The 27,439-nt window shown below is 40.8% G+C and overlaps 1 long non-coding RNA gene across 1 annotated transcript in view; it reads left to right on the forward strand.

The window, feature by feature from the left end:
- Positions 1–18,333, forward strand: part of LOC308065768 — a 57,499-nt gene extending 39,166 nt beyond the window's left edge. The window contains exon 2 of the long non-coding RNA XR_013928915.1: positions 180–18,333. This is a non-coding gene — a long non-coding RNA (uncharacterized lncRNA). The remainder of the gene's footprint in view (positions 1–179) is intronic.
- Positions 18,334–27,439: the final 9,106 nt, after the last annotated feature.

Here is a 27,439-nt window from a genome sequence, read left to right on the forward strand (position 1 = left end):
CTGCAATGGGTGGCTACTTCAGCATCATTTTATGGCCATTACAACACCTTTTCCAAAGTAGTAGTAGTAGCAGCAGCAGCAGCAGCAGCAGCAGCAGTAGTAGCAGTAGTAATAATAATAACAATAATAATAATAATAATAATAATAATAATAGTAAAACAACCTTTCTTCTGCCTTAGACCTTTTTTGGTGACCAGCAAGCAGAGCTCAGGAGATGGAGTTCAGCTGAAGCACAAACCCCCTGTCTGGGATGGGACAATCTGCATTGCTGTGGGGCCTCAACCTCCTTTTGGACTCCCAGGTGCAAAGTCATGATAATAACCCCCTTCTGAGAAAGCCTGTGCTGGGTAGCAGTGGCAGGGGGAGGGTGGGAAGGGGGAGAGGAAGGAACAGGGCAGTGTGTCAGGTGATGCCTCCACTTCCCCGGTGGTATGAGGGACCATGAGTAAATTCTTCATGCTGATGGTTACATGACTCTCTGACCCCATGAGCTGGATGTAGCTGTCCTGAAATGATAACAACTTTCCCCCTCAAAAAACAACCTTCAGGAGTGTCCAGAGCTCTGCTTGCTAGTCATTGCCTTGCTCCTGCCTAGTAAAAAGAAAAAGTAAAAAGATCTTGTTAAGAGAAATGCATTTGTCAGCACTCTGAATTTTAATGTGAACTGGCAGCGGATCTTAGTGATAACAAAAAAGTCTAATACGAATGGTAATTTTGCAGAGACCTTGCTAACATGTGTTATCCACTGGCTTTCTTTTGTTCACCGCTGTGAATTATCAACTGACTCAAGGCAATAGAGGGAAAAAAGTTATATTTCTCACTGTGTCACTTTCTTAACGTCATCCAAAGCTCACTGCAATAATTTAATTTTGCAGAGAAAGCACGGAGTTTATTACATTTCTCCCCACCTCCTCCCCCAGCATTTCGTAGACAGGTATTGAACAATGACTGACCAAAAGTTGTGATGCATGGTGAGCCACAGGGTTCTGCCAAATGCCTAACGAGTTCATTTCTCTTGGAACAAGAGAAAACCATCACATTTCCTAATCCTCCGGAAAGGAAGCTTGATCCAGCACATGATCAGAACCAGCCATTACCATGGAACATACAAGAAGCCTGGCAGAAAGCTTGTGATTAAACAACCTAAGGGAAACTTGCCTCTTAACCTTTAGCAGTTGTGGGTGGAGATAGCAATATTTTTCTATGCAAAGCATCTCTGCTAAAAATCAGGGGTTATACAGCATGAATAATCATAACATTCTGAAAGTGTTACTTCTACCCTCTTATTGGCAAATGGGAACCTTTGGTGATGATTTGAGACACTCTTTTACTAGAAACTAATTGCAGAATTGCAGCAAATGCACTGAAGCAGTGTATTTACACTGTTCAAGTTATGAAACCTTGGATCAAATTGTTAGATCCAAGCAAACAGCTGCAGAACAAAAATGTAGTTCCTTCCCTGGTTCATTTTAAACATCCAATAGTTTATGTTTAAATAATTTCCCTCGGTAATCCTGAGCCATTCTCCTGTATATTGCTTCAGTTTTGCTGTGCAGTAAGGAATTCCCCAGCTTCCACATGTGAAAAAGAATTTCCTTAATCAGCCATAAATGCATTGTCTTTTACCACTACAGCCTCAAAAGTTGCCTCACTAAAGCTCTCGATGCTACCCACAGTTTACACCAGTCAGCAGAATTTAGCCCATTGACTCAACCTTCCTGTACAGTAGAAATCCCCGCTGTCCAGCACCCCTAATCTAAGCACTACTTCTGTAAAATGTGGAAAATAAACCTCAAAGTCATCATTACAGGCATTGCTGGGAGTGTCGTATAAATATCTTATTTCAAAAAGCATTGAATACCATATGTTCAGAGGACGATGTGCCAAAAAGTGCTAATTACACTGTTACTTAATGCCAATCAGGTAATTACACTTGGCCCACTTAAATGCTCTCTGCAATCCGGGCTGCCTCAGCAGCTGGGGAAGGATTAGTGCTGCCCCATGATGCCCGCCAGTGTCCTTTCCCGACGGCAATAGGTACTGAACCAAATCAGGAGTGCAGAACCAAGCCTTGCAGCCTGTTAGTTCCTCTGTTCTTCCTCCTCCATCTTCTGGGTGCTTTTCTCTCTGCTTCGCTCAGATACTCAGGAGATTTTTTCCCCAGTCCAGAAACACCTGCAAGAAATTTCTTGCTGCCTTAAAATCTTCACCTTCCTGTAAATACTTTCTGGTCTCGTAGGACCCAGCTGGACTAGGGGTTATCTTCTGATTCCTGGGAGAGGTGTCATCACGGCTTGCTGAACTTGGCCCATCTCCCCAGCAAAGTGCTGATCAGTCCTTGCCAGGGTTACTCGGTTGAGTATTTCTTTCTGCATCTCTATTTGGAGCTATTTGCTTAGCACCGATATGCTGTGTTCAGCAATAGGATTTCTGCTCAAATCCTTTTCTATTTCTTAAATCAATTTCTGGTCAACAAGCCAACGCAGAGGCAAGGTACAAGCATAGATATACACATAAACACACACACACGTATGAGTAGTGATATAAAATATGTATTTTATACATAAAGATTTTATATATATATATATATATATACAGACATATACATATATATACATAAATGATATAATATAAATGCATAGATATTTGGAACCTTCCTGGAAAGCTGACAGTTTTGCGCTGATGTATAGCTGTGGGGTAGCCCATCAATACAATGCACACGGTTGATCAGCAGATCTAATCCCCATCATTTTGTACACTGTCAAGCCACCAGGTACAGTGGCCGTGAGCGTTGCTCAGAACTTGTCTGCAAAAAGTATGAAACATACCCAGTAATCAGTGGCAAAATTTGTCATCACTTTTAATGCAGCCAGGAGGCAATCAGAGACAGTTTAACAGATGTTTCCATATGTAAGCCAGAACAAACAGAACAGATTAATTTCCCCACTTTCTCCTCAGAAGCATATGCCAGGAAGTTCTGGGTCTGAAATTTCACTGTGTAACACGAGGAAAAAAAAATTGTTTTGATCCCGTCAGCAGCAAAGGCGATGTACACAACCGTGGTGATCTTAAGAACCAGAAGCCAGTCCGTAAGTTCAGGCTGCCGCCTGGGGATAACAAGGTCATAGCGAGGTCTATTAGTGTCTGATCACACAACTTGGGGTACAAGCAATTTAGAAATACTACACAATTTAGAAATATTACACACGTACTACTATTAAATAAAAAATACCAAGCAGATTATTTGCCACTAGAGCAAGAATATCTTAGCCCAATGTAAAATTCACTTTTTTTTTATGAACGGTGGGGCAGGGTGAACGTCGTCTTTTTGTGCCTACATCAAGTGTTTTTGACAGAAAGGGGTGAAATGTGCCCTCACTCACTGCCCATGCCACCCCACTGACTGCAGCGGGGTGTCCCAGGGCACGCATCAGCAATGATACTACCCAGAGGTCACAAGCTACCTCTCAAATTGCAGGACTCCCACACTTAATTCATTGCTCTAATTATACCATCAGCTGTCATTACTCCTGTTAGATCTGTCATCCTGACCTAGCAGGGAGGGTTAGAGGGGAGCTGGTGCCTTGGGTCTTGTGGGAGCATAAAGGCAAGGAGGAAGGGCTGCAGCATCCAGGGTTCTTGCACCTGGGGCTGCAAAATGGATCTGTTCTGAAGTAGCTGGAGGGGCAGCCGCTCTGGCAGCAGCTTGCACCCGGCTTCAGAGGGGAGGTGGTTTTACAAACCGGCTTCCTCCCTCTGTGCATGTGCACGACAGGTTGTTTTTCTGATTTTTCTCACTCCACGTGGCTTGAAGCCTGCTAAAACTGCTTCTCTAAAGCAAAGAGGTCCAGTCTGATGGCAGTGGGTAAGCAGCATCACACAAACCACAGTGTAATGTCACATATTCTCTTTTAATCTGTAGCCTCCGCTATGCATTGCTTTCCTGCCAGCTTTGGGAGGGCAGATAGGGAAAGCAAAGTGTTAAGGCTTCTACCTTCCTCGGCAGCAGGTGAGTTTGTGTGGCTTTGCTTTTTTCTGAGCACCCATCGCTCTCCACCCCAAACATGAAAGTTGTGTAATAACCCCTTCCTCAACCCTGACTCAGTCATTGCCAGTTCAGTGATTCACCCCAGCCCCGCCACCTGCTTTCACTGGAACTGCGAGCTGAAACCCCAGCTGAAAGCAGCCCGCGTGGGGTGAGGAGAGCTGTTGTCCCCACCAGCCCACTCATCCTGAGGCTCCCCGACCCAAATGGCAGCTGTAGGTTTATATTTATCACAGGTGTGCAGTTAGCATCTGACATTAAAGGGGGGGGGGGGGGCGGGGGCAGGGGTAGAAGGTGCCCTTCCTTCACAGCAAGACTTCCCCTCCATTTGCCATTTTGAAGGTTTTACAGTCATTAGACAGTCATCTTCACAGCTGCCTCACCCAAACTTTGCTGGAGCTTAAACACAGCTTCCGTGTGACAACGATTTCAGCCCTGGCAGGATCTAAAAAAGGATTTTAATCCTAGTTATTTTCTGTTCCGCTTAATTGCCTTACCCAACACTTACAGTTCATATAAAGACAATCCATCTTTTCCCCACTTCTGAAATCATCATTATCCTCCTCTGCAGAAATAAAAAAAAAAATAAAAAAAGGAGGAAAAAAATGTGATAGGGGTTAGGAGGAAACTTGACATTGAAAACAGACACCCAAATTAGAGATGTCTTTGAATCATCCACAATATTTTTCATGCACTTCAGAGTTCCTTTCTGGAGCTAATGGAGCTTTAATAAAGGATCTTTCCCCCTTCCCTTCCCCATGCAGCTTCCCCTCCCCTTTCCTCTTCCACTGTGAAGTTTCCATGAGTAATCCCAAAAACAATATTTAGATGACTGAAATGTGAAAGCATAATGTTTCTGCATAACATAGCTTGTCCAGAACTTTCCTCTGGGATGAAAATCTTTTATATTTACTATATTAAAGAAGAAGTAAATACTGTAGTGGGAATAAAAAAGGATGCTTTGGAAAGTTATTTTAAATTTTTGCCATTTTCTTACATTTATGTCAACTTTGATGGAGCAGCATCAGCTATCCTAAACATTTTTTGGGGACAAACACCTTTCTTTTCATCATAGATATGGGCCAGTCTGGTTGAACCTGTCATGTCCTCCCTGCTCTTTTCTCTTATTTCATTTGCCAGCAGACCACCAGCTCAGCTACCATTTATGCAGTGTACTTAAAATGCTGATATGTTTTCCCTGACTTTCAAGACAAGTAAAATTACTTCTGTTGCCCCTATTTGGTGTTTGTGCAGTCTGTCAAATGGCAAAGTCAGACACCATCCTTGATGAACCAAACCTTTATCCATGGTTGAGTTTATGAGATTAGCCTTTTTAATTTCAAATTTGGTCTTTTAAGACCTCCTGATCAGAACATGAATAGCTAAAATATTCCCAGAGTTACATGGAATTGCTGTGCAGGAATATCCAATAACGATGCTATGACAGCAAAGCAGGTTTTCGAGCAAGCTTGGGACGATTTGGGGGCAGCTCCTTGTTTGTCCCTAGACTTTCTGTTTGACTGTGGGCAAGCCCCACCATTTTACCAGGCAGCAGTTTGTTGTCTCCAAAATGGTGTTGACAAAAGATATTAATTCTCTGTCTTATAGGCAGGCAGCATGAATAAATCCAAAAAGAAATGTTCTTGGCATGCCTTCCCCAAAGAGGCTGTGGTTTTGGTGGAGATTCCCAAGACATCTCTAAACTGGCTCATGTAGGTACCAGCAACAGCCGCTCACACAGCACAGACCACACTACAGACCTACTGTAAAAACAGCCCAGGTACCTCCAAATACAGAGTAGACACAACAGTGAATCATGTAATAAGGAGAGGGTTAAAGGCAGATACCCTGGTTGTCTTTTAGACACTGGATCTATGGCATTAATGTGGCAAAAGCAATAGAAAACCTGTTATTAACCAGTTTTGTTTTCAGAATCAGCCTGCTTCTCACATCCATTGAAAAGCTTGTGGTGTGGTAAATTGGTCTTGACAGGGGTGGGTTTGTTTTGTTTTTTTTTTTTTGTTGTTTTTTTTTTTTTGCTGGACTTTGGTTTAAATACAGCTACTCACAATTCACATTTCCCACTGCATCAGTGCCTTGAGCAAAGGATATTTTTTTTTCCCACATGCAAAAATAAAAAAAATCTCGGTGGAAATTCACAGGTCCCACAGTCACTTTGCTGACCTAGTCAGCTGGCTACCTTTTTTCATGCAAAATGTTTCACGTGAACAGCTCCTGTTTTATGCCTTGTAACATTTTTGTGTGACTCATGACAGGTGATTCATATTTCTTTGGTATTCACCAAAGATCATACTTAGAAATTGGATTCTTAGAAATTTTTAATTCCTTTGTGTAGGAGGGACTGTGGGTGCTCTGCTTAGGCTCGTTATGATCATACAATCTCAGATGGTGTCACATAAGCCAGTTTACAGCAATAAATAATAATAATACTAATCACAAATTCATTGAAGTCTAGCACTTCCAATTTTAAAAATGTACAGTAGAGCCAGGAAAAACCTATCTGACAGTGGTTTTGCACTTTCAAAAGTAGTTGCTGTTACATTTAAAATATGTGAATAAAGTAAGTAAATAAATAACCTAAAAATCTGAGTTATAGGCTGGGATATGAGGTCTGGGCTTGAGTCTTTGTCTTGCTAAAGGACTTCCAGTGTGACTTCAGGCAAATTACTGAATTCCTGTACATGTATTTTCTGCTGTTAAATAAGTTACATGTTAATATTTTTGCCCCTTTTGATCCTAAGTTCTCCAAGTGAAAGAAGCAAGATTAACTGTTGTGCCTATGTAGTCGTTAGAAAAGGCAGTAAAGTGATGAGAAAGAAGGGAAGGGCTAGACGATGCTCATGAGTTCAACTGGGAACACTCAATTCTTCTTTTACACAGCTGAGATTCAAATAATGATGAAAAAATATGACTTTCCAGAGCTTTTTCAGAAAAGGAAATTGTTTAGTAATTACATATACTTTGAGATTGAAACATGGTGTCGTCTAATTTGGGGTTCTTGGGTGCTCTGCCCAGTCAAATGTTATACAAAACTTCCCTAATTCAACCATCTCGAGGCTCTTTCACTCTTCAAGAATGAAACTCACAAAAAAAGTGATGAAGGTAGGGAACTGGGGGCAGGTGGTGGCTGGGTGAGGGGAGGGGGGAAGTGTGTAGATTAAAGTAAAAAATAAGAAAAAAGAAAAGAAAGAGAAGTGAGCGGGTTTTTCAACTCTATGGAAATTCAGATTTCAGATGAAAGTTGGCTGGTGTTTTCTATTTGGCCTGAATTGGCTGACTCATGCAATTTCCACTTGTGTTGATACAGTCATGCTGTGTTAAACCCCCAAAAGATGCTAACATGCAGGGCAGGGATGGTGGGATATTCAGCTAGAAGGAGGGAGTTTCTTGAGCTTCCCAAAGGCATCTAGGGCTTGCTGTTGCCTTGCTTTTTCTGTGTACACATTACTCGTTTTGTGTGTTTTACAAATACAGTAGTAAATATACAAGAGTCTTGTTTTTTATGGGAATCAATTAGCACGATGAAAGGGGATCTTTCCTTGGCTTTAATGATCTTTGGAGCAAGCATTAGGGGAAAAACAACCCCCACACACACACAAGTCTGTCCATCTACTATTTTCACTTTCCTCTTTTCGTGTACATTTTTGATGTTTTAGTTAGAAAGTATTTGATATGATGATATTAACCTTTATGTTCACGTCATTCTTAAGAAATTTTTCACCTGCACCGATTAACTCAGAAGCATTTATTTAGAGTCACTACAAAGCACGCCCTCCCAAATAGTTGTCAAGTGATAAATGCATTAAAGGTTAAGATAATGTCCATGGCTAGCTTAGGTAAATACTATCAGTCTGAAATCTCCTTTTAAGGAGGAGATAACCAAACCCACTCAAGAAATAACAGCAAACAAAGCAAGACAAAGTAAACTCACATTAAAAGAAATTAGTACCTAACAAAACAGGGTAACAACTTAACAAGCTACTGGTGCAGCACAAATCTCTTCTAAGCACCAGGAAATAAGCCATTGAAACTTCATCACTGAAGTGAAGTCCCCACTTGTAAAACTTCAGATATCTACAAACTCCTTTGATTCGATGCAAATCAGAGGTGATTCACCACCACCCCCCCCTTTTTTTTTTTTAAGGTGCCATTGGCTTCTAGTGTATCTAAGCAGTAGGTGAGCTGACAAAGACCAGGGATGAGCAAACACAGGATGGCATAACCTCCCTGTGCTTATGTATTCACTGAGGATGGGCAAATTTAAAAACAACAATAACAACTCTTAAGTGCTTAAATTTCTGCTGATTTTCTCCTTTCATCTTCTGGCATAGGGTGATGTTTAGTGTGATATCTTGTTAACCACTCTAAAGTCTTTCTGCTTTGTAATCTTTGCTTCTAGTTAGCTGGTATTTTCAACTTTAAATAAGGTATTATACCCACACATGGAGAGGTAATAATAAAACTTCTGTTATGAGTCAGTGTAAGGATGTATTTCTTTCCAAATTACATCTTCCCTGGTGCGTGCAACCCACTGCTCACTGTCTGGTCTGCTTTCTCCTCTATACATGATCTATGGACAATACAAAACTGTTTCAACTCTCAGTAAGAGGCTTAAGTCTGTAGCTCAGACTATAGGCTCCCAGAGACTTTAAGCTCTGAATGGGCTATTGGATCAGCTAGTCTGACCTTCTATACAAAGAAGGCCCTTACATTTCATTCAGCTACCTCTGAAAGGAGTGTTGCAGCTTGTTTGACTAAATCAGGACTTCCACCTTATAAAACATATTTCTTAGAACATGCATTAAAAAAAAAATAATCCACCATTTTCTGTGATAGCATATGTCAATGCTCAGTCAGCTGTGCCTAAAAGTAACCACCTAATTCATAACATGAATTTATCTATTGCCAGTTTGTTGCTCCAAAAGTTCTAGACTGATCTGGAGATGTTTAAAAGACTCACCACTGCATACCACCCTAGACAATGATCTGCCTTCATATGTCTCTGAAGATTCTTCCATATTGACTTAATATTTTTTCTGCTTTCCCTCAGTAATAATGAGTTCTTTAAACGGTAGGATTTCAGGATGTCTATTCCAGAGCTGCTTCTTGCTACTCATGGCCTTTTGGGCCTTGATGAGTTTCTGTTAATTTGAAATAAATATGGAGATTTGTGGTGAAGCAGTGCTGCAGGTGCCATAAAGCCAGCAAGAAGCTGTAGAAGCATTACACCATAAAATAAAGAGTGGCCCAGCTACTTAAATCAAAGTGAAGGGTTACTTTATATTTTCTCTACGCATATTGGACATGCTGATGGACTTGATGCCAGGTTCAAAAGTAAACTCATTCAGGGACCAATCCCATCTCGGTTACAAAGATGTAGTCCAATGAGTAGCAAACCTGGCACAATTCCACTGCGCAAACATGGAAAAGATATCAAAAGTCCACATTTCTGCAGGTCCCAATCCCCATTTCTTTATTAGTGAATTCTTAAAAGATTTTGGGTCGTGGTGAGCCCACAAGTATGAACCTATGTAAAGATACTCGGACGGAATGGTGTAAAATTTCCATTCTTGATGTCTATATAAATGCAGAGATTTGTGCCTGCTCAACCAAGAAGTTAACAGTACTGAAATATAACTAGATAAAGGCAATTCACTAGTCTGCTATGTGTTGGGTTTATTTTTCATTATAAGTAGAGTGGTCAAGATAGATGAAGTGAGCATTACCATGCTGGGGCGGAGAAAAAGCAGTGCTATGAGTTAACATAGGCTGGGTAGCACTGATTTCAACTGTATTTCTTTTCAGTCTTCTCTGAGTTTTAAAATCAGTCTAATATGGGAGGCAGTCAGAGATTTCCAGGCAAGAATACATGTTCAGTATGTCTTGGAGCTGAGCAATTTCTTTACAAATCCATTGCCTGGCTTAAAGCCGGGTTGGCATGCTGCAGGATGGCCAGCACACTGGAGCCAGCTCCAGCCCAGTCCCTGAGGATCTTGGCCCTGTAATTATGTCACCACTTAGCGAATTAATGAACACTGGTGGGTTGAAATGAATCCTGGTCCCAACAGATTGAACTTTTCAGCCTGTCCTGTATCAGCCATCTCTTCATTTTTACGTATAGAGTTTCAGTAAAGTAGAGGGCAAGGCCAAGTTCAGAATGGCACCCTGAGCAGACTGGCATTAGTAGTACTGGTTTTACTTATTTGTCTGAGTGTTGTTTTGTCGGTTTTTTTTTTTGGGGGGGGTTGTTTGTTTGGTTTGTTTGTTTGTTGTTCCCCCCCCCCCCCCCCCCTTGCTGTTTATCAAGCTGGACTTTAACCCTTTTGGGCAGTTTTGAACCATTTAAAAAAAAATAATTAATCAGAATAAAGCTGGATTTCCTGGTTGCATGTAGTGTACATGCAATACAAGTTCTTAATTTCCAAGATCATTGTGAAACTTCTCTGTATTATATTATCTATCTATTTTAATGGAATTAATGATATTTATCTTGCAGCTTTGCCCAGTGTTAATTCCTGATAGTAGTCTGATAAGGTAAATTGCTGCATGGCAGAGTACTGGCATTTTCAGTGTGGTTAAGGTGGGACCAGTTTACACTCTGACTCATGGTTTTGACAACTCATCTCCACCCTCCCCTTTTCATGTCACTGGAGCAGCCGTCCAGCACCGGCCACTGAAAGTCACTGGTGTGTGGCTAAGCGTGTGGCTGTATTGCCCTCTAGTGCTGACCCTCAGAGGAGAAGTGCGAACGTTACTATAATTAAGGACAAATCCCACCCTTTTAGCAGGTAAGAGTCCACAGGTCCACTGCTGGGAGGCAGCATGACTTTGTCTCAGGAGATGCTATAAGTCCTGTGGGGTAGTTCCAGTGTGAGCAATTCCAGCAGCCAGTGATGGAAAACCTGAGGTCTGCTTAAAAGAGCCTTGAGTGTCCTATTGCTCAAATGGGAAGGTGTTTGTTTTTTGGTTTTTTTTTTGGTTGGTTGATTGGTTTGTTGCATTTTCACACCCCCCACACACACACCCCTAGCCCCCCCCATTTTGGGATTTAATAAAACAGACAAAGGCTTTTCAAATGTTTCTATTTTTTAAAAACAGAAAACATTGACATCTGAAAACACCACAGCTTACAAATGTGAACCATGGAATCTTTTCTTTAGCAAGGATGGGATTCTTCATCAAGGTGGGGATCATCCTTCAGTACTCCTGTACCCCAGTTGCAAAAACCACCAGGATCCACAGGGTCAAAAAACCTTCAGTGGACGGGGAAGGCCAAGGGTCAAATAATTGTTCTGCCTGATTCAGTACAGGTACTTTCACCAGTTCCATCCCAACCACAATGTCCTAAATACAGGACTACTGGTTATTTTAAGAGTAAAGCTGACAGTGTCAGGGGTAGCTCTCATTTTGACCACAGGTTCAGTTTTTCCTTCCTTCCTTTCTGTTTTTCTTCTGCCCTTTATCAGGTTTTGCACTTCCCTCCCCTTCCCTAAACTTTAAGTTATATTCAGCTATCTGAGAAGAACCATGACCTGTGTTATGATACAGTACAGTCTTACAGGCAGTGTACTTAAGACACTGACTGTGGTCTCTTAGGAGTCATAATAATATTGTTTAAAATCTGCCACTGTTCAGCACCAGCACTACATAACAAAGACAGTTGTTTCTAGAGTGCAACATAAAACATGTTGTGGGGCTCAGTTGTGGCAAGTGCCTTGGCCCAAATGGAAGCCAGAAGGCAGACAAAGCGATGGCTTTGTTGGTCCTATTATGCTGGGATGATGACAGCAGGTAAGTCCCAGGCCACCGTTTCATGCCCTGGTCTGGGCTGCACATCTGTTTTCGTGGCCTGAGACTCACAGATGACCTAAATGTTTGACTTATTCACGTGTCTGAAGAGCTGCAAAACTGATGGGTCTATTCTCACCACAGCACAAGGGGCATGATGCCCTGTCTCTGACTGTCACCAACGTGAGGTGGTCCCATCAGCTCCCATTCATTAAAGATTAGCATGTTTTCATACAAATGGGATAAACTCTCTCTGCCAAGGGTCATGTATCTTTTTTTCACCACTTCTTTAAACTGCATCCTTTGAACAATAGTAGCACATGTTCCTAACAGCTGCAGAACCACATCCTAGGGAGCATTTTAAGGTGTAGTGTGTCCAATAAACCTCTCTCCTTCCTACCCTCAAATCATATGAATAAACATTTTCATTTATAAAACTGCAGTATTATCAGGGCAGATGCAACCAAATCTGATGAAGGGGCTTCATAGTTGAGTGGCCATGACTCTGTCACATACAACTCTGGTCAGCCATTGTCCCCTGTCCTGGGATGTGTATGCCTGATTAGCCAAAAAATCAATTAGTTTTCCCCAAATTTAACTAGTAATTCCATGTGCCTACATATTTGAGAGTTTAGTGAGAATTTTCTCCAAGGTTGAAGTACTGTTCCTGAAAACTAAGTCCCAAAACTGATTTAGCATAAATCATTATTCTCTAACATTGTTTTCCTTTTCTTTCCTCTTTGGCCAAAAAACAACTTTTGAGGAGACACGCCCCCCCCCTATTAAAAATGAAATAATAATAACAACAACAGCAACAACTAAATAAATACATCCATATCAAACCAAAAGCATCCTGGAAGAAAAACAAAGGAAGCTGAACTTTCCAAAGAAAACAAAACCTTTGCTGAAAAAACAGGTTTTTACCCCAAAATTTCCCATTTTCCATCCAGAAACAGTAGTAATCAACAATCTTCATTAGTCCTACCAGTGTTATTTTTAAAAAAAATGCAGTCATTCCCTTGGTGTGATTATCGCTTTTCTTTGAAGACACTTTGCTGCAAATTCCTAGTTGTAAACACCACGTAGGCTGCATCATGGCACTATGACGGAAGCCTCTTCAGAGGCTTGGCTGTGTGACATAAGGCAGAAGAAGCGTAGGAAAAAAGATATTTTCTAATGTTATCTGAAAGGCTATCAGGGGAAAAGTTATTAAAGAAAAGAAGTTACCAGTGAACATGTCTGTGCAGGACATACTAACTTACTGAACAAGTTAATAATGCATGGAATAGTATTTTAGCAGTTTGCTTATTATTAGCAAGGGACCATACCCCACATGAAACATGACTCAGCCAGCTGCAAATAAACCCCTCTTTATCCTCTGAGGTTTCTCTCTTTGATGCTCAACTTATTCAAGATACTTCCCACCGCCTGCCTCCAATTTTGCTTTTGCGGTAAGTTGTTTAGACATGATTTAAAAACACATTATGGACTATAGAGTGTGATAAGATGTAAATCAAGCTCGTCCAGTCATTCAATCCAAAAATAATATGCTGGCATGGCAGGATATTAGAACATCTGTAGGATCCCAAGTGAGAAGTCTTGAAACAAAATCAAAGTTATTGTTGTTGTTATTATTACACTATGCTGAAGAGCAGAGGATCCTTCCCTATCTGCGATGGGCATCTTGTGTCAGGTTTCCCACACTTTGGAAACCAAAGCAAACCCTTTGATTAGAAAGAATAATACACTGTGGCATATGTGGTGTGGGCTGCTGCTGCCTTGCTGTACTGAATCCATGTTAACATGAGTGATGGGCAGGTTGACTTGGGTTAGGTGAAATCTGAAGAAAACAATGAAATTCCTTTGGAACTTCCTTAGCTTAAATGCCAAAAAAATGTCTAGCCCTGCAATTATTGGGTTCTTTATATAGTCTGTAAGTTTGGAGTTTATAATAATAGCCCGGTGGAAAAACACGATGAAAGGAAGGCTACATCCCTACCAGTGGATAGCATCAAAGCTAAACTCCTCACCAGCAATAAAGATGAGTTATGGATAAATGTGATTTAAATGATCCACAACAACAGATATATTAAATGTTATATTTGATATATACCATATCAACTATGATATAAATTACACAGGGCCTAGAAAGTGGTAAGGACTGGAAATTCTTTCCTTCTGCCTAATACCCCTTATTATTTCGCTGTTGACAACGTCATGACCTGTTGATCGACTTTTCTGTGAAAATAAATAAATTATTAAATGTTTGTTCTCCTTAGTACAGTGGGCAGAAGAGAAATTCATAATATGAGAAGAGGATAATAAGAGGAAAGGTGATATCAGGAAGTCAGTAGTTTGCCCTCTTTCTTCTGCTTTGCTAATGATCAAATATTTCTATATGGAAATTGAAGCATGTCTCTCAATTCTGTATTCATCTTGCCTATTGCTTACTCTAAAATTGTAAGAGTTAAACTAATGCAAAGCCTGAATGAGGCCAAAAGTCAATTCTGTCCTTAGAAGAGGTTCTTGAACAGACATGACCGCTTTGATCTTTAAAAAAGCCTGTGACAGCCAGACATGCGGTCGGTGGTCATCCTCCAGTACAAGCTAGGTTAACCTTTCTGTAGAAGTTCATTATATCAAAGAAACAAAATGTTCACATGATCTTCATTCCACAGTTTTTGTATCCTTTAGACATGCTAGCCCTTGAGCACCTTGAGGGAAGAAATTCTGGACCTGATTTGCTGCTGCATGACAATCCCTTGTATAGCATGGAACAACGATTATGTTTGTGGCTGAAGAGATGCCATCTGGTACTCCATGGCATTCATAGTGGCTGGAGGATTTGCAGGGTAAATGATGTGGAGCACAGGTATGGCACATGCTGAAATCATTCCAGGAAAAGATGAACACAGCTGGCGCCAAGTAATCGTTTGACTAGATGGAAGAGGATTGTCTCACCTACTAAAAAGAGAGCAACAAAATGTACTGTGGACCCTACCAACAAAAAGTACAGAACTGGAGAGCAATCCGACAGTGTTCCAAACCTTTATGTTGAAGTGGAAAATTGTGGGTATCTGTTCCCAACCGAATGAAACTGCACTATGGCAAAATACCTGATTATGTTGGAAATCACTTAGCCTCTGTCCTGCTCTGTCCAGATGAGACTAACTTCTGTTGCCTGTGGTCATGCTAAAGAGTAGGTCACCTGTTCTGGCTAAGAGCAGAAACTAAACAGTCCTAATGCTTGTGTTTTGTTATTTGATGACTCAGGCACTAAATGGTGAATAACAGAAGTTGAATGGGATTCAACCCAAACAAAAGTTGAACTCTTTCCCAATGCTGCATTATTGTCAGACATTCCTGAATAAGTGGTACAACCTTATGCAAAATCCAAACAAACCTAGCATGTGAAAATGGCATTTAAGCCTGAATAAAGTGTTAAAATAAACGTATTAGGCAGCAAGGATATGTTTTGTAAACACATCAGGATTTGTGAACAGATTGTCATATTATGTTAAAACCATTTAAAACCCCATTTGTCTCTACAGCCATTTCATAACATCTTTTTCTAAGTGGCTAAAGAGACATATGTGTTTAGTCTGTCAAAGGAGAGAGCAGGCACTCCCAGGGAGTGCTACTATATGTTACTGAGCCTGTGTTACACCCTCAGCCAGCTGTAACCTGTGTCACCCCACCAGCACTGCTGGCACGCAGACAGCATCCTTGAGCTGGCACTGGCAGTCCTTTGCTGCCGGTCACCTTTCTAGGCACCAGTGACCTCTTCTGCTTATATTTTTTAATTATACTTCAAAATTGATGTACATGGTAAAATAGCACCCTGACTACCAAAAACAATGAGTGGAAGTCTGGCTCAGCTAAAGTCAGGCATCCCTACCTTTGGTCCATGTCTGCCCAGCAAAGCATGAATGCTCGTACCCAACACATTATCTCATATATTGAATTTAGATCACTTTGTTGAATTAAGGTCAAATTCCAGAGATCCTCCCAAATTTGCAGCTTGCTTTCTTAAGCATACTGCTCTTAGGATTTTTTCCACTCTTCCCATTAAGCCCAAATCTTTCAAAGTCAGTCCTTCAGGCTGCCTCTGCAAAAACTGATGAGAAAGAACATCTCCAAGGACTTTAGAGGTCCTTCAAGGGATGGTGCTTTCTCTGTTGACTACCTAGGAGACCACAATGTGCAAAAAGATGTGACTTTTTGATGAACAAAATTAGAGGATATGAACTACACCTGCACATTTAATCTTTTTTTTAAAAAAAGTAAAAAATAAACAACTGTTACAGAGAAAAGTTGTTAAATGGCACATACTGGAGTAGCATGGCTGACTTCTCTGAAGCTTCTTTTTGATGGTGGCTCCTCCACTGACAATAGCTGAGGATCTGGCCCAGGCTTTTCTTAAAAGCATTAATATTAAAAGATTCAGTCACGGCGAGCATGCTTATTCCAAGTTAGCTTTTGTCCCACAACAGTGTTGTGAATTCATGCACTCAAAATCAGGAGGCTGACTTAAAAAAAATTAAATTGCAAAGTAAATGAATCATGGGATCATGCTTATGTTTGTAGCATTTTGTATACATTTAAATTTTTTCCTCCCAGAAATAGAAAAAAAAAAAAAAAAAGAATAAAAAAGCTAAGAAGCAGCTGCAATAAAAAACAACTTATAATAAATTTATTTTAGGTGCTGGGGATTTGTACAACACAAGGATCACCCCAGTTCTCAAGCTGTATTTACAAAGGCAGGTGTGTTTTACCACTAGAGCTTAGCAACACTGGTCACTCAAAAATGGCCCCAGAAACAGCTCTGGCAAATCCCAGCGTACCATCAGCTGCAAACTGTGGAAAGCTTTGTTATCAGCAAGGCTGTCAGATCCACGCTCAGTATTTCACTCCCTTCCCAGCCTGGTGTTTCCAAGTTTGCTTACCAGCCCCAGCCATTGACTTTTCACAATAGAATTTCAGTCTAGCTGAAGCTAATTAATTTAAATTTGGCTGCAGCTCCTGTTCATCTCTAGTTAAGCCACCCCTTTCCTCTGCCTCAGCAAAACCCTGTTACCTCATCTGTTGGACTGATCCTCATGGGACAGTGTCCAGCTCGGGCACAGGTGTTAACCCTTCCCCAACCCCCTGGTTACCTCCGTGATGGTTTGCAAAGAGGAACGGTTTGAAACTTAGCTTCTGATGAATTTTCCAAAGATAAAACAGTGCTGGGAAAATACACACAAAGTTCGTTTGGTTGGTCGCAGCGCCTGCAGGACGCTTAAAGATTTTAAGGCAGCCACGATGATTTATAATTGCAGGGAAGCTGCACCCAAAGAACTTAATTTATGTGTGGAGTAAGGCTGCTTTCTCCCACTGTAGCACTGCTGAGGGACCCCGAGGTGGAGATACATCCTTGCAGCCACTGAGCTCTCTCCCAGGGCAAGTGGGCTGCTGAGCTAAGGAGTCAGGCCCCAAGTGTCTGCTGAGCCATAGGCAGAAAATCAAACCTGTTCAGCCACTACCTCCCCCTCCAGCTCTCCCTACACCTCCTGTTTCCAAAACTGCCTCTGCTTTAAATTCCCAGAGCATGCTTTCAGAGAGGTCTCTGGAACTCAAAACCTCCTGTTTGGAATATTAACTGTAAATACCCTTCCAAAATAAGCTTTGTATAGCGAAGTGGAAAGATTTCCTTTGACTCTTCCTTGACGATGCAGCACGATGTGACCTCACTGTAAAGTTCTGCCGTTCATGTATGCTGCAGATATGTCTAATGAAATGTCTTTCAACTCCGTAGACACTTGCTATATGCATCCCCGTTAAACCACCCTGCCTAGCCACAGCAGACACATCCACCGGCACAATAGGACAATCCAAATGAGTTGATGTTGTGTTCCTCAGCTGCCACTGTCCGGGGGGACATACAATGAAATACAGGCAAGAACTCAATTAAAATTGCCATTTTAATTCAGATGATTTAAGAATTTCCTTCTGCTCCTAAAGATGGATAAGGAGGTTTCCTATCTTTACATTTCAATGCACTGGCTGATAAATTCAAGGCACTTCTTGTCGTCAGATACAGCTAACTGCAGAAGCTGCCATGCCATCAGAAATGACTTGAGAGAGACAGCCAGGGATTCAAGCTGCTTCTTAGCACCACTAAATAGGTTGATGCCTATAATTCCTAAAACCATAACAGCTCACTAGTAATTTCTGTCATTTCAACAATATAGTTTTAGAAGAGATTTAAAAATGTATCACCACTATTTCATCAAATGCCATATTGCACCTTCTGTAGCCACTATTTTGTATCCTTCTTTGCTATTAAATTGACTTCAGTTCTCCAAATGACACATCTGTTTAAGCCTTATCTGTTCAAAGAAAGCTAATAAGCATAGCTAGGTTTAAAAGGATTAACTTGGATGGGAATTCTGAAAGTTTTCAAACATTCTTGATAGTATTTGCTATTAAAGGGGGGGGGGGGGAAATAAAAAAAAAAAAAAAAAGAAGCATTTACCTTCTTAAAAACTCTCTCAAACTTACAATGATATGAGATTAATTCCTTAGCAGGTCAAATGGATGAGGATGACATTTCTGTGCTTAAGGAAGCTCCTGATACCTATCTAATGTTTCCCTGAGTACTTTGAAAATCAGCACTGGAAAAGAGGAAAAGTTGTATTTTTTATTTTGAGTAGTAAAATTCAGAATAACACCTCTCTATATGTGAATGCTCTCCTCAGTTACATACAGATACATCTGGGTTGCTACAAAAACACCAATAAAAATGCTATGAAGTAAAATGTAGATGTTCAAATCCTTTGATTAAAGACCCCCAGCAAAACAACAACAAAGCTACTTTTCTGTTTCAATCCCACAAACCTATGCTCTTATGCACCATAGTGTACACCTTACTGTCTCTCCAACATATCTTCAGTGAGCATATACATGAAGCCTAAATACTAGGAAGTAATCCAAAATACATCCAGAATAAATTTAGATGCAGAAGATAGATAAATTCTCATCAATGGCAGATAAGCAGCATGAACCACATGCTAGGGCTGGATGTGGCTCTCAGTCCTGCTGGTATCAGCTGCATGTTCCCAGTGAATTCAGTGTAGTGATGTGAGATTGGGCAGTTGACTTGCACTGGTAGAGCTCTCCATATGCATGCATGCAAGGACAAAAGATAGACAAACTGTAGAACTGTGCATTAAACTCACTCTCACTTGAGAGGGCATGGCTGCAAAATTTGGACTCAGGACAGGAACCTTCAGAAGATGAGCAAAGAGGCAGCGGGAGATTGTCCCAGATCCTTCAATCGTGAACCTCAACATACTGAACTAAATAAGAAATAGCTGACACTTGAGAAATGGTAAATACTGCTAAATTTACTTGCCGTCTGCCACCAGCAACAGATCAGCACAAGAATTAAAACCTAATTTATTTTTTTTTAATGAAAATTGAAAGCAAAAAGCTACTGCCACCATTTCTCCAAGAAAGACTGACTCTGATGAGTGACTCTGACTCTCCCCGTATACGGATTTTAGATGCAATTACAACTGAAAGAGAGAGAAGCCAAGCAAGGCAGACACAGGCACTAATACTGTATCTGTCAGTCACAAAGATGAGCTGCTCACCTCTAGCTTTAACCAAATTAACACATCAGTGACTTATGCATAACTTTGGGACTTTAATTCATAGCTTGACAAACCACAAACAAGAATCCAAGGTACAGATTTCATAGGTTTTCAATAAATACTTCAAAGGCAGCTGGAGGCAGTGAATAGCCCAAATGATGCAGTAGATGTGTTTGTGGAGGCAGAATATCCCAGATTTCCTACCATACAGAGGTGGGCCAGGAGGTAAGATACAGAAATGCATAAAAACAGAATACAGCTTTTGATTTGGGTTTAGGTTCATTCCAGAGACAAGCTAGAAATCTCTTCATTTGTTTTGCTGTGGTAAAACTCTATAGAAAGTGAATCCAAGAGAGAAACTTTTATCGGTTTTGGATCTGAACCAAAAGCCAGACCTCACAGGTTGGCTCAGCCCCAAAGATTCACGTCAGTATCTACTGTCATCAGAAAGGCAGAGTGGGAGGCTGAGATCCTGCTCTGGGTCCTTATTCATGTGTAGGCACTAGGGAGAGATATAAACTCACTGAACATCTAATCAAGAATCTTTGGAAATCTTGTTTACTTTCCTGTTTTATTCCTGCCTTTTTTAACCCTCTGAAAGATCTGGACCTTGGCATGGTAATCTGACTGTTGATTGCAATGGATTTGTCATGATGTGCTAGGTTAAAAGAGCTGGATTTTTATTGAATCCAAGCTAAATATTGTTTTCAAATAAAGATCGTTTAAATAGACATTGGTTTTGGATTAGCGGCCTTTTGAAGTAAGTTGTGAAGTTCCATGTGAACAGTATGAACATAAGCCTTCCCATAAAAGTCTGGATCCCATTCTATGTTGAAATTCTAATCTGTTTCCTTTCAAAATTCATCATTGTTCAGGTCCAAAGATATTGCATCACTTTAATTACTAGTGGAAAGTGATCATTTCACCCAGTTAATCTGGTTCGTCTTTGAAAATATAATAAAGTACTATCTGCTAATAAACTATATGCTTATCATCTGACCACGTTTCTAGCTAAAGTACTGTTTACTGATCTAATGATCTGGCTTTGCTTTAAACAATAACATCTAAATATAAACACTGATTCTTCCACTTGATCTCCTACACATTTGATTTTATGTAGGTCATTAATGGGCTTTAATGTATTTCAATAAAATAAAGTTGGAGAATCATGTGGGAGAATAAGAATTTAGCCCAGCCGTTGAAGCACATTGGGTAATAATTTCAGTCAGTGCAATGTGCTGTAGCTGCCTGTCCATAAGACAGGTGTCTTCTTAGGGCAGGGTCACTTCCAGCACAAGTTGTAGGGTTTGGGCTGAAAACTGCAGACCAGAAGACCCGTCAGTACCCAGCTGGCCATTCCTAATGCAGCGAATAGGTTTAGTCATTGAAGAAAGTCCTACACTGAAGCATTATGTGAACAGGTGTATAGAAAGGATGTGAAACAAAGCCCAAAATGGCTCTCTTTTTTCTTGTGATGAGTCCAAGAGATTGAACCCTAGCCATGTTGTAGTTTCTGGTAAAACTACAGTGTCTTCACTAAAAAAGGCACCCATGAAATTTGTGCTGACAGTTCAGCATGTTGGTAATAGACAAACTGCAATTACTTCTCTTCTGTGCACCTCCTGTGTAGTGGAAGCTGAACTGTTATGAGGAAAACTATTTGGCAGCAAAAAACCAACACACCTGAGAAACTGTGTGAAAGTTCCTGGAGGTCCTAGTGATGATGCTCACTGGCCAGCCTCTGTCTCTCAGAACAAGAGATGCCGTAATATCAGGAGAGATTCCCTGAGCCCCCATGGTTAGAAAAAATATCATGCCAGCCCATCTTTATTTCCTGCTTCCAAACCTTTACCTATCCAAGACTTTACCTTTTGGTAAAGGAGGCTTGATTTCAAAGATGTGCAACCATGCATGAGACTCATGCAGAGCCTCATGTGAAGGAGATACCAGGCACAAAATCTGGTTCCAGATAGTGGAAGAAAAATGATTTGATTCCATAGGTTAAATGTCTGAATAAAACAGCGGATTTCTGGCAACAAGTTAAGACACTATGAAATTTGTGCATTTGAGGGAACTCTTTGCAGCAAACAAGTGGATCGCAAGGCTCTGACAGCACCCTGACAGCTATGCATGGTGAGGCAGGACTTGGCCTTGTGCAAAAAGCAGATGTATCCTATATTCCCAGCACATCTGTGTCTCTGTAAGACTGTCACTGAAAACACCATTGAAAGAACATTTTGCGTGTCTTTGGAACAACATATTAAAAAACAAAAAAAAAGAAAAAGCAAACCACCGTTCTCCATGGCTTGAGGGTCAACCAGAATCTGTTCCCACAGTTCTATTTAGCTAATGAAGTCATACAAGCCCTGCACAAAGTGGCACTGGTGACCCCTGTGTCTCTGGATGCCAAACTTTAAAGGTAACACGATAATGGGTTTAGATGTAGAAACAAAGAAAGTCTATGTGCAACCACATAAGCAGGGGAACGACAAACAAAGATGCTATAGAATGGAAATAGATAATTTCAGGCAAGGAGAATGTAAAGTAATCGCTCCTGCCAGTTCCATTGCTCATTGCCATGCGGCCTTGGCTTTCTGTTCTCCTTCACCGCTTTTCCACCTTTTATACCCAATGAAGAGATTTGTTTTGTAACATGGAGCAAAAACACATAAACAAAGTTACTAATTCCCCCCAATTTTCACATACAGTCAAACGTACAAGTATCCTACTCGGGGCTGTGAGACGTATTGTCCTCTGGCGTTTGAAGTCTCGACATGAGATACTCCAAGAATGTCTCATTAAACATCTATTTTTCTCTCCCTATTTGTGTGACAAATGCCTGTCTTTCTTTTTCTTTCCTTTTCTCTTTCCTTTTTCTCTTCTTTCCTTCCATTCTTTTTTCCCTTTTCTTTATTGCTCACTGTCTTGCTCCTTTTTTTTATGAACTTTTAAAATTGGAATGAAAAAAATTTAATGATTTTCATTTATTTATGGGCAATTTGTTTTCCACTTGAAAATGTGTAAATATTTGTCTGCAAAAATGACTGAAATAAATTTTGAATGTAAAGGAGAAGGCCAGTTCCCTTGACTTCATAATAAATACAGAAAAATTAGGTTTCTCAAGTATGTCAGAGGACTGGAAAGATACAAATTTCAACATGAGTTTGCAGTTATAACAGCATATTTAAAACATGAAAATACACTAAACCCGCAAATATGATAATGTTATTTGTTTTACTTTTTGGTTTAACATAAGTATTTTTGCAAAACAACATAAGGTAAAGAGAATCAAAATGTTTATCTGCTTTTTTTGGAAATCTCAGTAGCTTATGCTTTCAACCACAAGTATACGTTAAAATAGAATTTTTTAATGAAAACTGTGTCTTTTATTTTTTAATGCACTTTTTTTTAGAGCTCTCATTCTCAGTAGGGAATTGTTGTGATCCCCGTGTTACAGCTGCAGGCCTGAGAGTTGGAAACACTCCTACAGCACCTCTCCAGTGCTGAACCACACAGGCGAGCCTCGTGCTTTGGCCCTGAGGCCAAGTGGTGCAGCCTGACTCATGTCCACATGCCTAACTCTCCCTCCTAGGAAAAACAAAAAAAGGCAAAAAAACCCAACAGGCTGGCTGCATCCAGTAGCCTACTGAGAACAATGCTTGGCTTGTGCTATGCCCCACATAATTTTTGGACATTATCTGTGAGAGTTTTTGCTGTCCCAGCCCAGATCTGTGCCATGAAGCATGATGATAGCTGGACCCAAAGGACCATAGGCAGCCACCTCCACCCCATCCTGCTGCAGGTGGTTCAGCGGCACAGGCACACTCACAGACAACCCCAGACAGAGCAGGACTTGGGGGTTTAAGACCCAAACTTTTATTCCAGGCCCTGAATAATCCCCCCAACACTTTTCCTACATAATCCCCATGCAAACAGGAACCAACTTGTGCAGAGCCATGACACGCTTGTGCTAAGTGTCTGTAAAGGCAGAGCACCAGCTAGCTGCACATGAACCAGCTTTAATTTGAAAGTTAACAGGGATGCATCGTCGCAGTGTTGCACACAAACCTTAGCGAGAGGCTCATGTTGAGAGAGGACACTGCAAGCTCCTACAGCTGTATAGATTTTCCAGCCCAGAGCTGTCTTCCACCTGGCCAGCTGTCAGCAGGAGAAAAGACCACATCTGTCTATATTTAGCTTGGAAGGCTGGAATCTCTGTTGCAGTTTTGAGGTCTGTTTCTAGCACAGCTCAGCTTTCTGTTGTTCCCTACTTTGGAGTCACAGTAGGAAACAGGCTTTTAGCAATTTTGGTCAATTGCCTTATTCTTACATATATCTATTAATGTATAAATGATAAAATAAACCTACCTTGCTATACAAAAAGAGTTATTTTCATGAGACACATGAGTAACATTTCACTCAAGATCTACAATCTGAAAGGACACATTTTGTCTTACTAAGATATGTGGTGGGTTTCCTGTGTGTGACATTGAAAATAGTGAATGCTTCCCAATGGGCCATTTAACTACAATAAATCCAGACTTGTTCCTTATAAAGAAATGTTGTCAGCAACAAATTGTTTAACAGTTGTTTTAAGGTCATGCTTTCTAAACCCACTTACTTCCCACAGTATTTATGGCACCACTATTTAATATAGTTAAAATGTGATTGATTGTACGTGTGGGGGGGTGTGCATGTATGTGGTTATTTTCATTAAACAAAATAGTTCTATTGCCATCTTATCAGAAATTGCGGAAAGAACTGAATGGAAATGAACTGAATTAATAATAAATTGGAGGAGGATTGTGCAACACCAGGATTGCTATTAAAGGCGAGATGAACTTGAACTGGAATGGTTCTCTAAACCACTTGTTTTTGGGATGCACTCGGGCTCAGTCCTTTCTCTTTTTTCAGTGGGATAGTAGATTAAAAAAACCACCTGTTCCTACCCTGCTAGTGACATGGAGGAAAATCGAGACAATTCCCCTGTGTGAAGAAAAACAGGCAATTTGGGCTGAAGCCTCCTAGGAAGTGCTTGTGACTTCATTCTATCACCGCACCCAAACCCTTGCCCCAGGTTTGGTTGAAGCAGAAACTGACACCTCCCATCACCGCAGCAAAATAAATCTGTGCTAAACGCTTCTGTCCATGAGTACACCTCTCCCAAACTCTTCATTCTGCTATTTCCCATCTTTACCCACACACGAGGCCAAAACTGTCCCAGTCCTTACCCTGCCAAACATGTTATCAATCCAAAGGAGCTATTTGCTTTCCCAAGTTTAAAGAGATCTTTTCCAAAGGATTTTATGACTGTGCATTGGACATAAATACCAAAAATTTACATGCATAATAAAGTGGAACAAATTCACCATACAGAAGAAGCTACCTGGCTCCAGATTACCAACATTTTTGCCATTGCTGTAAGGTCATAGGTAACGAACAACTTAAATATCTATGTCACAGGGTAAGAGAATTAGTCTTTCTCTTTGGTTAAATCTAGGGCCAAAATAATGCAGATTGGGTCACACCCTGGTTTAAACTAGTTGTGCACTAGGATTATTTGAGTCAGTTTCTTGACAGCTTTGGACAGCAGATACTTTAGTAAAGGTCTTTATTCTGTGTACCCAAGTTTGAAATTTTTGTCTGGTGAATCCTGAATGCGTGTGGAGTGTCCCTGCCTGCCTCCGTGCAGCGGGGCTGGAGAACCTGCAGCTCTGCCCACCTTGAGCCTGTAGCTTCTCACCCTGCATCAGAGCTGATGAGCTGTTCCCAGGCACATAGGGAGTACTCAGGTGAAGCAAGCAACAAGTCCAGACCTTTTCTATCCCACTAAATTAACCGGGTTTTATTGTTGCCTCATTCCCCACGCTCCCAGGCCAGCTCCCACTTGTCCATTTAATTTCCATGGCTGTATGCTGTCTGGCATACAGATGGTAGGCTTACAAACTCAGGGACTGTCTCTTCTCACTTGTTTATGGCATCCCCTGTCTAGTGTGGCTCTGATTCTCTGATTCTCCAATGGATTTCCTAGCCTCCCCTCTATTAAAATGAGAAATAATAAAGTACATCAAGATTTTGCACAATTAACCTCTTAGTCCATAGTGGGCGGGAAAAACACCGAACCCTTCACAGCCTGCCTTTATTATTGTTTCTAGTACCTTTGCAACTACAGGCCACCAACCAGACTGAATCTACCGCCATCTACCACAACTCAAATTAATTCTAGCCAACATGTTTCAAGCCAAACAGCAAGTTAAAATAACACTGTGTTTGCCTGCGTAACAGCCTTGCACATGCAATGGCCTTGCTGTATAACCACACCTTCTGACTGGTCACGAGCAATGCTTGAAATAATGGCCGTGCTATTGGTTTTTAAGGGAGAAATCTGGGGAAACACAAGCAGCTGTTAGGCAAGCAAATACGATAATCATATATATCACATGTTAACAGAAAACAAATATGTGCCTGGCTGGCACCTCCCTTGATTAAACTCCCAGAGTAAGCAGCAGACTGGGTTTTTTATTACTAGCTGTCAGGGGATAGAGCTCCCATTGTGATAGGCACTATATATATGCAAAATGCAATGCTATTCCCTCCTCACCCGAGAGCTGGCAATCTTTGGGCATAGACATATTGCCTGGTCACACAGTCAATCTGTGCCAAAGCTTTCAACTCATTAGACCACACACCTTCTCTCATATAAAATCTGTAATAATGTCTATATTATTAAAAATGGACTTTTGCCATAAAACAAACCCAGCATATTAAGCAAGTCTATGTGAGGAGAGCGGTTTGCTGCATGACCTCGAAAGCTTGCGATGCCAGCTGCAACTATAAGCTATCTCTTTCTGCTCAACAGCTCAGTAATAATTCAGACAACCCTTGTTCTCGCTAAATTATTTTTGTGAGCTGAACTGGGAGAACACTTGCAAAAGGAGAGCATTCTGTTAGAGTTTTCAATGCTGCTCTGAATGTGACTGGCAGCATGTTCTGGCAGTCCTCCATTTGGACAGCAGAATGGTGTCACTTCTAATAATAAAGAACGTACAGACGTTTCATGAGCTTTAAAGCATCGCTTTGCTGCAGACTTCAGGGCCCTCTTATTTCTTGGAAGTGTTAACAACTATGATGGAAAAAATAGGCTTTATTAAAAGGAACTTCTAATGCTGGATAATCTGGCACGATGAAGGTTTTCTTTTTTTTTTTTTTTTTTTTTGTAAAAAGGATGGTAATGTAATTTGCCTAGAAATACCTTGATATTTTATTAGGCTTTGGACTGCTTTCTGAGCACATTTGATCTGTTTGGTGACTATAGGGCACATGACATTTTTGGAGGAGTTGCTCTCCCTCTACCCTCCTGCTTTTTGACTGTTTTGTTTAATTTTTTGATTAATTTGTTTAATCTTCATCTGTGAAGATACTCAAAAGCTGTCTGGATATGGTCCTAGGCACCTTTTCTGGGTGGCCCTGCTTGAGGAGCAGGGTTGTGCAAGACAGTCTCCAGAGGCCCACACCAACCTCAGCCTGTTTCTGCAAATTAGATTTCAGGCTTTTCAAAAGAAACGATAGTTCTCACTTGGTTCTACAGCATGCACAGAAGCAGGAACAAGTCAAGCCAATGGCCAATATACACACACTTATTTAAGCTGTGGCAGACATGGACACAGTGGCCCAGGAGTCATTTAAAAAAAAAAGTCAAAATGTGCCTTTCTCCAATATTTATATCGTCTGGATGCATTATTGTTATTTTTGGATGCAACAAACTAATGTAATGTAATTTGGCCTTTTGAGAGGCGGATTGGTCCAAACCTCCAGCAGCCGTTTTCAATCTAAATATTAATATGGGGCTATAATTATAACTTTATCCCTAAATTAGATTCTCTAGGTCTTCCTCCAGTGTCCTTCTGTATCCCACCCTCCCATTATTATGAAATGTACATAAATGTGC

The sequence above is a fragment of the Falco punctatus genome, assembly GCF_963210335.1.
Source record: "Falco punctatus genome assembly, chromosome: 6".
Taxonomy (NCBI): Eukaryota; Metazoa; Chordata; class Aves; order Falconiformes; family Falconidae; genus Falco; species Falco punctatus.